The 13,408-nt window shown below is 46.0% G+C and overlaps 1 long non-coding RNA gene across 1 annotated transcript; it reads left to right on the top strand.

Moving 5' to 3' along the window:
- Positions 1-4,550: 4,550 nt before the first annotated feature.
- Positions 4,551-7,264, top strand: LOC128594253 (uncharacterized). The gene is made up of 3 exons (XR_008382523.1): positions 4,551-4,658; positions 5,892-5,989; positions 7,132-7,264. It is a non-coding gene; the product is annotated as an uncharacterized LOC128594253 (long non-coding RNA).
- The last annotated feature ends 6,144 nt before the right edge of the window (positions 7,265-13,408 follow it).

The raw sequence follows: 13,408 nt of genomic DNA, 5'->3' as shown, positions 1-13,408 counted from the left end.
TTCATAATGTTTTTTATTGTTGTCATCATTGTTTATTTTTAGAGGTAGGGTCTTTCTAGGCTGCCAAGGCTGTCCTCGAACTCTTGAGCTCAAGTGATCCTCTAGCCTCAGCCTCCCAAGTAGCTGAGACTAAAGGCAGGTACCGTGGTACCCAGCTTGTTTACATATGTTTATTGGTCACTGGGACATCTTTTCAAAATGAAATGTTGGCTAAGTCTTTCATTCATTTTTTTCCTTGGGTCATCCGGGTTTTGTCCTTATTGTTTTGCAGGAGTTTTTAAAATATGTTTTGGATATAAGACTTTTGAGGGGCATATGGATAACAAATGTCTTCTCCGGCTCTATGGCTTCCTTTTCATTCTCTTAGTGGTGTCTGCTGAGGAGAAGCTCTTAGTTTTAAAGCATCACTCTTGAAAGCAATCTTTAAAGGGTTTGTTTACAGTGGCATTTTACTCTTGCAACTGTGAAGTCATATCCCCAGGAAAAATTACTAAATCTGTGTTAAATATCTTTGCCTCCTCCCCCCCCCTACCAATTCTGTTGGGTTACGGCTGTAAACATCTAAAATTAGAATTCTCTGAGGTCATTTAAGGCTATTGTGTCTTCCTCAAATAGTACTTCCTTGTTTAAAAGAAAGGAATCAGAAAGCATCAGGTAATGGAAGAGGCTTTAGGAGAATTCATATGTACAGGGACTCATTCTTTTTTTTTTTTTTTTGCAGTTTTTGGCCAGGGCTGGGTTTGAACCTGCCACCTCTGGCATATGGGGCCGGCACCCTACTCCTTTGAGCCACAGGCACCACCACCCCCTTTTTTTTTTAAGACAGTCTCACTCTGTTACTCAGGCCAGAGTGCCGTGGCATCTGAGCATTCTCAAACTCCGGGGTTCAAGCAATCCTCCTATAACCCACCACAATGCCTGGCTAGTTTTTCTGTTTTTAGAAGAGATGGGGTCTTGCTCTTGCTCAGACTGGTCTTGAACTCCTGAGCTCAAGTGATCTTCCCATTGTGCTACACGTGAGCCACCAGGCCTAGCCACTGGGACTCACTCTTTTCTGAGGAATTTTTTGAAAGAGGGAAGACAAAACCTTTCCGAATATTCAAGAATAGCTGGTCTGTACAGAAGTATTTCTTTTTCCACTGTTGTCATAGAAAAAGACTGGAAATGCCTAAATATCCTAATTGGGTTGTATTCATTCAGCAGAACACTAAAGAGCCATTCAACCGAAATGAGGCCAGTTTACACATAAGAATATAGACTTTTAAGGGGAAAAAGCCAGGAGAAGAACAGCAGGCCTGGTAAACCACATGTACACATCTCCTCTTATAAATGCATAACCTATTTGGAGGGAGTCACAGCCAATGGTGGGAAGGGGATGGGGTGCAGAGGTGGGAGGGAGAGTTATTATATTCCTTTGCAAATCATTTGGAACATTAAAAACATTTTTGAACCTGCATGATTTATTATTTATTACAAAATTTAATTTGAGGCGCAGCACCTGTAACTCACTGGTTAGGGTGCGGGCTACATACACTGGGGCTGGCGGGTTCAAACCCTGCGCAGGCCTGCTAAACAACAAAGACAACAACAAAAACAACAACAATTAGCCAGGCAATGGGGCAGGTGCCTGTAGTCCCAGCTATTTGGGAGGCTGAGGCAAGAGAATCGCTTGAGCCCAGGAGTTTGAAGTGGCTATGAGCTGTGACGCCACGGCACACACCGAGGGTGACATAGTGAGACTCTGTCCAAAAGCAAAACAAAAGAAAAATTTAATTTGGTTTAAAATTTAATTTTAATTAGGGTGGTGCCTGTGGCTCAAAGGGGTAGGGCGCCGGCCCCATATGCCGGAGGTGGTGGGTTCAAATCCAGCCTTGGCCAAAAAAAAAAAAAAAATTAATTTTAATTAAAAATGTGAAAATTATGAAATGTAGGAATTTGAAAAGGAATAAAAATGTTCCCCCCAAGAAACATATGCATTTTATCTGATCCCTTAATGGTTCTCTTCAAAGCTGCCAAAACCTCTCCCTTTCCCCTACTATTACAGAAAGGACCAAGGCGAGGGGCTAAACACAAGATGTCTCCTTTGGTGACTCTGTTCTCAGCAGTGGAGGGACCTGTGTGTGCCAAACTCAGAGCTGACCTCTCCAGGAGGCATAGCAGGCCTGGGGTTTAAACATTTCTAGGGGCTCATGGAAATGTTTTACGATTTTTTTAAATCAGTAAAAAATAAAAAAGAATACAATCTAGCCCCAATTATATTTGTTTTTATATCAAAACAGTCATAAGATATAATTTTGTGTATGCATAAATAAAAATTATTGAAATTCCAGATATTTAAAATTTAAAACTTCTTTAGTTTTTTTTTTTTAATAAGGAAGAGCTCAAGGGCTGGGTATGGTGGCTCACACTTGTAATCTTAGCACTCTTGGAGGCCGACATGAGCAGATTGCTTGAGCTCAGGAGTTTGAGACAAGCCTGAGCAAGAGGGAGACCCTGTCTCTAAAAATAACCAGGTATTGTGGCAGGTGCTTGTTATTCCAGTCACTTGGAGAAGCCGCGTCAAGAGAATCATTTGAGCCCAGGAGTTTACAAAAGGTTGCTGTGAACTCTACTGAGGGCAACAAAGTGAGATTCTGTCTCAAAAAATAAAAAGTTGATTGGTGGGATTACACCTGCGGTGCATCTTACAAGGGTATATGTGAAACTTAGTAAATGTAGAATGTAAATGTCTTAACACAATAACTAATAAAATGCCGGGAAGGCCATGTTAACCAGTGTGATGAAAATGTGTCAAAGGGTCTATAAAACCAGTATATGGTGCCCCATGATCTCATTAATGTACACAGCTATGATTTAATAATAATAATAAAAAAAATTCCAAAAAAAAAAAAAAGAAAGAAAAAGGAAGAGCTCAAAAAGACAAAAGGGCCTAGGAAGTCCTAATTGGTTCTTCCATAAGTTTTTTTTGCAGAGACAGAGTCTTACTTTATCACCCTTGGTAGAGTGCCGTGGCATCACACAGCTCACAGCAACCTCCAACTCCTGGGCTTGGGCGATTCTCCTGCCTCAGCCTCCAGAGTAGCTGGGACTACAGGCGCCCGCCACAACACCCGGCTATTTTTTTGTTGCAGTTTGGCTGGGGCCGGGTTTGAACCCGCCATGCTTGGTATATGGGGCCAGCGCCCTACTCACTGAGCCACAGGCGCTGCCCTGGTTCTTCCATAAATTTTTTCTGTAAGAAATCAGACTGTAAAATTTTCAGGTCTGGGGGCCAGATGGATTTTGTTATGACTAAACTCTACCCTGGTAGCGGAAAGTGGCTACAGATAGTACTCAAATGAATGGGAGTGACTGTGCTTCAATAAAACTTTGTTTACAAAAGGAGGCAGTGGGCCAGGTTTGGTCAGAGGGCCATAGTGTGCAACCCTGGCCGTTGGCAAGCTCATAAATGAGAGTACAGTGTTTGTGGAATGAATGAATGACTTGGACAGGGAGGTTGTCAACCAGGCCCGATCCCTGTCTCGTGGTTGAGTCTGGAGGAGAGGAGAATGCATGTGAGTGGGGAGATACCTACTGGGCTTGGGGTCAGCTTTCATGTTGCCCTAGCCCGTCATTTGCTGTGTGACCTTGGGCAAGCTGTTACCCCTTGCTGGGCCTCAACTCCTTATCTCTGAGATGGACGCAGTGCGTGTCATTTGCTAGGCTGGATGAGAGGATGAAATTTTCCGGAGGATGTGGAAGTGCCTGGAATAGGAAAAGGAGATTCCCACTGGGCAGCTCAGGGTGGGAAACTGCCAGCTTCCCGGAGGCCTGGCAGCCTGGGAATGTCAATTTGGCAGAGGAAAGAAGGGGGCGGGGACAGCCAGCTACATGACCCGAAACACAAACAGTCCCCAGAGAGGGCCGAAACTCTCAGGTTGGTGAAAACACGCTTGTCAGGTTTCTGGCCTGCCTCTCAGGATGGGGGAAGTGCTGGCTCAGTTGGCAGTGACTGGTAGTGGCTTGCAGTGACGTCCCTCAGGTGCTTCTGGGCAAGGGTCTGGCTAGAGGTCACCCCAGATGCCCCAGTGTGGGGACTGTGCACTGGCCAGACTGCTCTCTCAGAGCCAGAGGTTGCTTCTCAGAGGTCAGACCCCTGGCCCCATGGAGGAAGCCCCACACCCCAATCTTTTTTTTTTTTTGTAGAGACAGAGTCTCACTTTACTGCCCTCGGTAGAGTGCCGTGGCGTCACACGGCTCACAGCAACCTCCAGCTCTTGGGCTTACGCGATTCTCTTGCCTCAGCCTCCCAAGCAGCTGGGATGACAGGCGCCCGCCACAATGCCCGGCTATTTTTTGTTGCAGTTTGGCCGGGCCTGGGTTTGAACCTGCCACCCTTGGTATATGGGGCCGGCGCCCTACTCACTGAGCTACAGGCGCCGCCCCCCACACCCCAATCTTGCCACAGAGCCACCCCGCCCTAGTCAGGCAAGTGCTATTGTGACCTGCAGAAGGACAGTTGGGAAGCTTGTGTTAAAATTGACAACACTTATTTCTAGGGGGCTGGGAATTTCATCTTCTCTGCAGCTGTGTCAGTGAGAGCCCTGGCAGGATACAGAACTCACTCCAGATGAGCCAAACAAAAAAGCAGATCACCAGACCCTGCGAGGGATGTCAAGGTACCAGACCAGCATGGTGGGTGCTACTGTCACCCCAAGCCTAGAGGGCAGGTGGAGGGAAGAGCCTTACCCGGCCATGGCAAAGGTCTGCCTGCTTGGAGCTGTATTCACGGAAGGCACAGCCACTGCCAGACTCTATGCTGAAGCAGGGGGAGCAGGGACCTCCAGCCTTCTAGGCTCTTGCCAGTGCTGCCCTGTGAAACCCAACCAGAAACCACAGGGCAAGGGCCCCTGGGAAATGTAGTCCATAGGCCCAGGCTCCTCAGCCAGTTGAGCAGATCAGAGATGCATATAGGGAGGCCAAGGGAGAGAAACCTGGAGAAATGCAGAAGAAGGCATGTTCAGGAATACTAATTATACCATTGTCTGTTAACAGGAGCAACCAACCCTTCAGCAGAGGGAACTGTTTGAAAAACCTACCATACCCATAACTGTATCAGTCAGTATAGGCAGCGTTATGCTGCAGAAACAACTGAACTCTGAAATCTCCGTGATGTAACATGCCAAGTTTTATTTCAGTCGGGCTGTGTGGCCATTGCAGTTTGGGGTCTTCTCCATACAGTCACTCAGGGACTCAGGCTGAGGCAGGCTCTTCTATCTCAGAATGCTTTCCCATCTCAAAAAGAGGTTTCGGGGATCAGGGGACAAGGGAAGCAGCTACGGGGAAAGAGAAAGAGGTTGAAACTCACCTGTCTTTTAGCTGTCTCTCACCAGAAGTGGCCCTTGTCACTTCTACTCACAGCCCATTGGCCAGACCTAATCATTTGGCCCCCACCTATGTACAAAGGAGGTGGGATGCCTTCTTGTATACTTAGTGAGGAAGGGAGAAATTGCAACCTTTACACCTGGTAATCTTTACAACACAAAACAGGTAGTAGTTGAAAGAATGAGGTAGATCTTTAGGTGCTGACCCGGAAAGATGTCCAGGATATAATACTGGATGAAAAAATTAGTTGCAGGACACTGCACATGACATGATGACATGTATGTTAAGCAAACAAATCCGTCACAAAGCAAACACCATGTATGTTATGAATACACATGTAGTAATATGTAAATGAATAGACAGGGTCTGGAAAAATGTATTCCACACTGAGACAGCAGTTACCTTTTAGGAATGAGAGAGGATCTGGGTTTCAGCCTTCTTTATAATGTTTGCATTTTAAACACAGACTGTATGCATATTGCACTTGAGTAATGAAGAGTGATGCTGTCACCTGTCCCCTCCTCTAGTGGCCAGAGACCACGTCTGGGTCTAATTGTGCTACTCCCTCTCTGAATGTCCCTGACAAGTCATGAACTTCCACTTGGATCTCAGTTTGCCCATCCAGGTAAGTAGACCGGCTGCTTTGAAGGCTCCAAGTGGGTCTAATTTCCCTTCTCCTTTCCCCTCTGTCCTCTGTCAGGCTCCAGCAGAGCCCTCCTGTCCTAGTGGCCACCTGGCATCGCATGCAGCCCAAGAACCTTCACCTGGCCACTCCTGCAGGGTGCTGGGGTCTCCCTCCTTCCCAATCTCTCTCCTTGGCTGCCCCAGCAAGATGTTCAGGGAGCAGATTCCACCCAGGGCTGTGTTGCACGCATCTGGGAAGGAACTTGGGGGTGGCCTGGGGGCTTGCACAGCCTTGAAGACCCCCAGTCCTCTGGCCTAACTTTACATATCCCAGCGTTTCTGACAAACCCACAGCACTGTGTCATGGCCAGGCCTCGAATCCCCCAGTCCTTCCAGCCTCTGTGCACTGGTTTGTGCTGTTCCTCCTATCATGCTTGTCCTTATCCTTCTCCCTCCATTTCATCCTGTAGGACTCAGACCATGTAGCCCTTCTCTAGTCCCTCTTGCCCCCACCAAAAGCCTCTGTGATTGACCATGCGAAGCACTGATTGGCCACCCTGAGAGCTTCGGTCCTCAATAATATCTGTGTTTATTGTTCTTCTTGGGCTCAAGTGATAATCTCACCTCGGCCTCCCAAGTAACTGGGGCTACAGGCACATGCCACCACCCCTGGAAATTTTCTCTGCTTTTTATAGAGATAGGGTCTCACTATGTTGCTCAGGCTGGTCTCAAACTCTTGGCCTCAAGTGATCCTCCTGCCTCAGCCTCCTAAAATGCTGAGATTATAGGTGAGAGCCATCCTGCCTGGCCTCTTTTTGTTTTATTTTTATTCATATGTCAAAGTATTTATGTTGTTTTGTTTCATGAAAGAATGAAAGCATCTTTTTGTTTATATGTCTGTATGAAAGGCCTAATTGTAATTTAAAAACAAAACAAGTGGACATTTCTCACAGTAAAAGCAGCAAATGCCCATTATTAATAGTTTGGAAAAGATCAAAGAAAGAAGAAAAGCCAGCCATTATCCCATCACATCTCATGCAGAATCTAACACTGCCAGCCCTTTTTCTTCCCAGTTTCCTTCCTACTCATTTGCACTTAAAAAACCATCATTGTTCAATGTCTATCCTCTTTTTTCTCCCTCAGAGTTGTATCAAATCCATTTTTATGTTGCTGCACGAACCATTTCCAGAATTGCCATCTGAACACTTGTTGCAAGATACCTCATCAAAGAATATGACACACGTATTTAATCAGTTCATTATTGGATTGGTTGTTTCTAGTTACTCTCATTGCAAATAAAGCTGAATGAACATTTTTGTGCATAAAGCTTTCCCCATTTTTTTTTATCCTAGCCTTCATATCCTCGAACCCATTTCTTGGAAATTAATACTTTCCAAGTATCAATTTCCAAACTCTGCCTGATTGGTTTATGAAACCAAACAAGACCCATATTTGCAAAGCCATTTATTTACTTGCAAGTGCACATGGCAGTGAAGGAGAGAGACTGAGGGCTGCACATTGTATAAACCAGCAAACCCAGGTGAGCAAGGCAGTGTGACTGGAATGGGTGTGTTTGGGTCCAGAGCTCTAGCTCAGATGCTGGCTTGTTATGTGACTTGGGACAGGTCTGTTCCCCTCCTTGAGCTCCAGACTTGGATGACAAAAATGAAAGGACCGGATTAAGGGACAGTTATGTTTGGTTGTATTTTTTGCATTTACGAATCACAGAAATTCCAACTCAAATGGGACTGACCCAAAGGATGGTATTTATTGGCTCTTGCAAAAGAGTAAGGGGCACTGACCTCAGGTCTGCTGTATCCAGGGGCTGAAACAATGTCATATTTCTATCTTGTGGCTCTGTTCCCTCGTGTGATACTCATTTCAAGACAACAAAGGCCAGAGATGACTTGTACCACTGCCCTTCCCTGATGGGGATGAAGTTGGGGCTAAGTGCCTGTCACCACCTGTGTCCCATCTGCTGCTGGAGCTGTGGGGAGGAGCCGCTTTTCTACAACTCATGAACTCAGCATTGAGGAGCTGTGGCTTTCAGGGGAAAATCAAGGCATGTAGCCAAGAGATGGGAGGATGGGTGCTGATGCCACCGCAGTCAGCAGAACCTCACATCTGCACATGCTTTTTTTTTTGACAGTGGCTATGAGAGTTATTTATTAAGGCTTTATAACATCAAAGACTAAAATGGCCTTTCCTCACCAACACTGCCAAAACACTAAAAAACCCCACCTTTTGAGGCTACTTGGCCTTAATCTAGCTCAATTTGTCTGTTCCATTAACATCCTATTCCTCAATAGCCCCAGGTGACTGCCCAGATCATTTCTTCAAATTAAAAAAGATGTTAGTTTTATTCTCACCTTCTCCTAGTCACAGATTCTTACTGCTTTTCTAGTTGGGTGGAACAGTAACAGTAGCCGGGTGAGGCACAGAATAAAAAGCCTGAAAATCTTTCCAACATCCTGCTATGATCTATCACCAGGCCTGAGACTCGGGTGACTAATTAGGTTTCTGGAATGGAGGGGCTCAACTGACAAAATACTTAAGATACCTGACAAAATACTTAAGATATATGTCTCTTGCAGAAGATCGTCAAACAGCCCTTTAAATGTATCTGCCAATTCATCAGTTGACTTCTTGAAATAGCTACTCTGTTGAAGATCATGAACTTTTCATTACAGAGATGTCGGCACATACTTTAGTCTGTTGTTTCCCCGATTCTTAGCACCAATTCCGGGAACTGGATCCTCATCTTCGAGTAAGTTGCCCAGTCACAGCTGGGCTGCAGTCCAGGATTTTGAGCCCTGATCTGGGACTTTGTTGGGTTCAGGCACTGCCCCTTCTCTGAGGCTCCTTTAACGTTCAAAGGCCTGCGCCTGTAGCCTGCACCATCTAGGACAGATCACTGGCACAGGCCATGCGTGCAGCAAGCCTCCTAACTAAATCCTGTGGTTCCTCCTGGTATCTGGGGACAAGGGAGGACAGCTCCTTCCTCCTCTCCCCACCCCAGGAAACAAAGCTCTGCTTTCTGGGACCCCTTCCTCGCTGTAGGCATCTGCACACAGAGGCAGTTGTCTGCAGAATGTCTTCCCCTCCTTTGGGAACTGAATCAGAGGCTTTAGTAGGAAATTGGAAGTGGGGGCATGGAGAGGACCCTATAGACACCAGAAGGGGTTGAAGAAGGGAGGGGAATCTTTCTAGTTGTCCAAGGCTTCCTCCTGGAACCAGCATGGCTCCAGAGAACTGAGAAAACTGACCAGGGTCAGTCCTCATTCTTGTCTGTGCCTCAGTTTACCCATCTGTTCCCCAGGGGCTTGGACTAAGCCCTATCTAAAGGTCTAAAATGTATTGATTAACAAAGGGTCCACTTCCTCACACTATAAAGAGTTTCTACAAATCAATAAGAAGAAACATCTCAAAAGAAAAATGGGCAAAGAGGATGAGCAGGCCATTAGCCCCTCCCCTTACAAGACCCCCAAACCCCAAACGGTTAATGAATAACACATGAAATAATACTATTCAAACTCAGTGGCAATCAAAGAACTGCACATAAAATCAACAAAGCATTGTTATGATTGTAAACAAACATGTTGATAAAGATGACCTCATACCTGGTGGTGGTGGTGGGGATGGGCCCTCAGCCACCATGGGGAGGTCTGGGAACAGACCCCACTTTCTTTCTGGAGGGCAATTGGTCAATATGTAATATAAACCCCAGGACATGGTGGACTGGCAAATATACTTCTAGGACTCTCTCTGAAGACAAAGCTCCTGGATGCTTGCAAAGGTAGTTTATCAAAACATACAGTAGCCAGAGAAATAAATTAGATCATGTCGTCGCCTTTCCTGCCGCTTAAAATACAACTCCAATTCCTTACCACGTGGCTTGGCTCTACTCCTTTTCCCCATCCTACCCCTGTCACTTCCTGCTTGTCTCCTTTCCGTCCCTCAAGCATGCCAGGCCTGGCCCAGCCTCAAAATCTCTGTTTGCTATTCCCTCTGCCTGGAATGCAATGCCATGAGGGAGAACCACCGTGTCAGTCACAGCCGGACTCCTGATTGGCCCCCTGACATCAGTAACTGTTCATTGAGTAAATGAAAGGTGAAGAGCATGAATTTTGGGATCAGAAGCAGCTGTGTGCTTGAGTCCAAGCTCCAGCACTGATTTGCTGTGTGGCCTTAAGCAAGTTCCTTCACCTCTCTGAGCTTTGGGCTCCTCTGAGTGCGAACAAAACTCCTTTGTGAGACGTAAGGTATATGAGGTCTGGCTTAGTGTGACTTCCAAAGGATCATTTGTGATAATTATGGGCATTTCCAGATATTATCGTAATCATTCTGCCATGGGTTAAAGTAACTCCAGGTGTCCATAGAATGTATCCACCAAAAGGATGTTGTAGGAAAAGATGGACATGGAATAGGGTAAGTCCTCACTTAACGTCATTAATAGTTTCTCTTTTTTTGAGACAGGGTCTCACTCTGTGCCTTGGGTAGAGTGCCCTGGCGTCTTAGCTCACAGCAACCTCAAACTCTTGGGCTCAAGTGATACTCTTGCCTCAGCCTCCAGAGTAGCTGGGACTACGGGCACCCATCACAGTGCCTGGCTGTTTTTTTTTTTTTTTTTCTCTATTGTTTTTTCTCTAACTCTTAGTAGAGATAGGGGTCTCACTTTTGCTCAGGCTGGTTTCAAACTCCTGATTTCAGGGGATCCACTCACCTCTGCCTCCTAGAGTGCTAGGATTATAGGCATTAGCCACCATGCCTGGCCATCAATAGTTTCTTGGAAACTGTGACTTTAAACAAAAAGGAACTCTTGTTGAAATTGTTAAAAAAAACAATTCTTGTTTCTATCAACCAGCCTATGGTAAAATTGTTTTCATTACATAGCATGTCATTTCACTTAAAATTGCAGGTTCCAAAAATCTGTTGATAATGTTAAGTGAGGACTTGTACTGTTTACTCATTTTATCATTATGGGCATATAATACATGCTCATAAAAATTCAAGCAACAAATAAAGTAAAAAGTGAAAGTCCTCTGCATCCTACAATTTCGCATCCAAATTTCATGCTATATGAAATGAAAAAGGCAGAAGAGAAAACAATATGCCTAGTACAAACCCACTTTTAAAAAATAAAATATAGTCTCAGTGCCCGTAGCACAGTGCTTACAGCACCAGCCACATATACCAAAGCTGGTGGGTTCGAACTCAGCCCAGGCCAGCTAAACATCAATGACAACTGCAACAAAAAATAGCCAGGCCTTGTGGCAGGCGCCTATAGTCCCAGCTACCTGGGAGGCTGAGGCAAGAGAATTGCTTAAACCCAAGAGTTAGAGGTTGCTGTGAGCTGTGACACCATCGCACTCTACTGAGAGTGACATAGTGAGACTCACTTAAAAAAATAAAAATAAAAAATAAAATGTATTGGCTCAGTGCCTGTAGCTCAGCAGCTAGGGCGCCAGCCACATACGCTGGAGGTGGCGGGTTCAAACCTGGCCTGGGCCTGCCAAACAACAATGACAACTACAACAACAAAGTATCCGGTCATTGTGGCAGGCACCTGCAGTCCCAGGTATTTGGGAAGCTGAGGCAAGAGAATCACTTAAGCCCAAGAATTTGAGGTTGCTGTGAGCTGTAATGCCACAGCATTCTACCAAGGGCAACATCAACATAGTAATATATATATATGTATATATTCATATGGAAAAGCCTGGAGGATTTACATTAAAATGTGAAAGATGTTTGGTCAGAAGAGTAGATTGCTAGCATTTTTCAGTCTTTTTTGGCTTTTCTGTGGCTTCCTCATTGTCTACGATGGCTGAGCATGTGTTATTTTGCACAATCTGAAAAAATCTCATGGAACAATTAACTCGGTGACCCCCTCTGCCTGGATTTCCCACCCACCAGCTGCCCCCATTTGGCTATAGGGGCTCTTGTGAAGACCTAGGTGTTCTCTGATGTTTTAGGCAGCATTGTCAAGGCTGGGGTAGTGCCAGGGCCCCAGAGTGAGCCCTGTTTCTCAATAAACATTTGAGGTTTGAAGAGATGGATGTCCTGGGTTTTGTAGGGTCCTAAGGAGTCCTAGATGGTCAACAAAATACTCACTAAGCCAGGCACAAGTTTGGAAGTCAGGATACCCTAGGACATCAGTTAAGATCAACATTTCAAAACAAAACCAAAACCCAACAACTCACACTGGCTTAAGAAATAAAAGGAGTTTATAAGTACATGTAACTGAAAGCCTAGGGCCCTCAGCTTCAGGTATGGCTGGATCTGGGTGCTCAAAATGATGTTTTCTAAAATCTCTTTGTCTCTTCAAGGCTCCATTTTCCTCTGTGCTGGCTTCTCTCTGAGGCAGGCTCTCTCAGTGTTGTGGCAAGATGATCATCAACAGTACATCGCAGCAGCTCAGCAATCCCAGCAGACACAAGGTTTCTCCCTCCCAGAGACTCCAGAAAAAGTCACAGGGAGGGACTGATTGGTCTCACTTGAGTTTCCTGCCCACCCCGAACCATGCACTGGGGCACTGATTGGCTGGCTGGTCCTGGGTCACAAGCCCATCCAGTTACCAAGTGGGTGGAGTCAACTCCGCCAGCATCCATGGACTGAGATGGAGGAAGGGAGGGTTTATCCTCCAGGAAAATGGGTTCTCCTGGCAGAGGGAGGGGGCTGCCAGGGCAGAGCTCTTTTTGAAAACTGAGCCACATAAACACAGAAATGTCCTCAGAAAAGTTGGATTAATCTTCTGAAGAGCAGATGAGGGAGGCTCTAGGAGAGGGTGGGGAGGGCAGAGGACAGTTCTGCCTGAGGATAAAAAGATGCATTGAGTGGCCATGGCCAAATCACCCACTTCTCCAGGCCTCCGTACCCCCATCTGTAAAGGGAGGGAGATCTGCTGTGTCTATGGGTTTTAGGATTATGCTGCTCATTGTTTTGATAAAATCATTGGGGTGAAGTTGCCTTTCACTTTCCACTGACTCAGAACAATTAGTGAAATTCAGTTTACTGCATTAAGAAACCATGCTGTGATCTGTGTTGGGAGGGGCCTGTTAGTTTGGCTGTAAGTGAATGGGGGTGGGGGGTTATAGGCTATTTCTGGTGAAAACTGAGGTGGGTGAAAAATGTAGGGGCAGGAGATTTTGGGCACTTGGAGGGGAAACCTGAGCCTGGAGCCCGGGGTCTGGGTAGAGGGGCACGTGCTGTGGGTGTGGGAGGGGCTGGGGCAGAGCAGGCCTTAGCAGCTGGCAGGGAGCGGGTGGGACAGGAATGTCCCTTCTCCCAGGCACCTGTCCTTGGGCTGGTTGACTTTCCTACAAACAGGAAATTGGACACTGAGCCAGTACTCACCTGCACTTAAAATAGGGATACTTGCAACCAACTCTTGAGAGCCTCCTGCAAGCCAAGAGTGTTTCTA

The sequence above is a fragment of the Nycticebus coucang genome, chromosome 2, assembly GCF_027406575.1.
Source record: "Nycticebus coucang isolate mNycCou1 chromosome 2, mNycCou1.pri, whole genome shotgun sequence".
Classification (NCBI taxonomy): Eukaryota; Metazoa; Chordata; class Mammalia; order Primates; family Lorisidae; genus Nycticebus; species Nycticebus coucang.
This window is presented reverse-complemented; position numbering and strand designations above follow the sequence as displayed.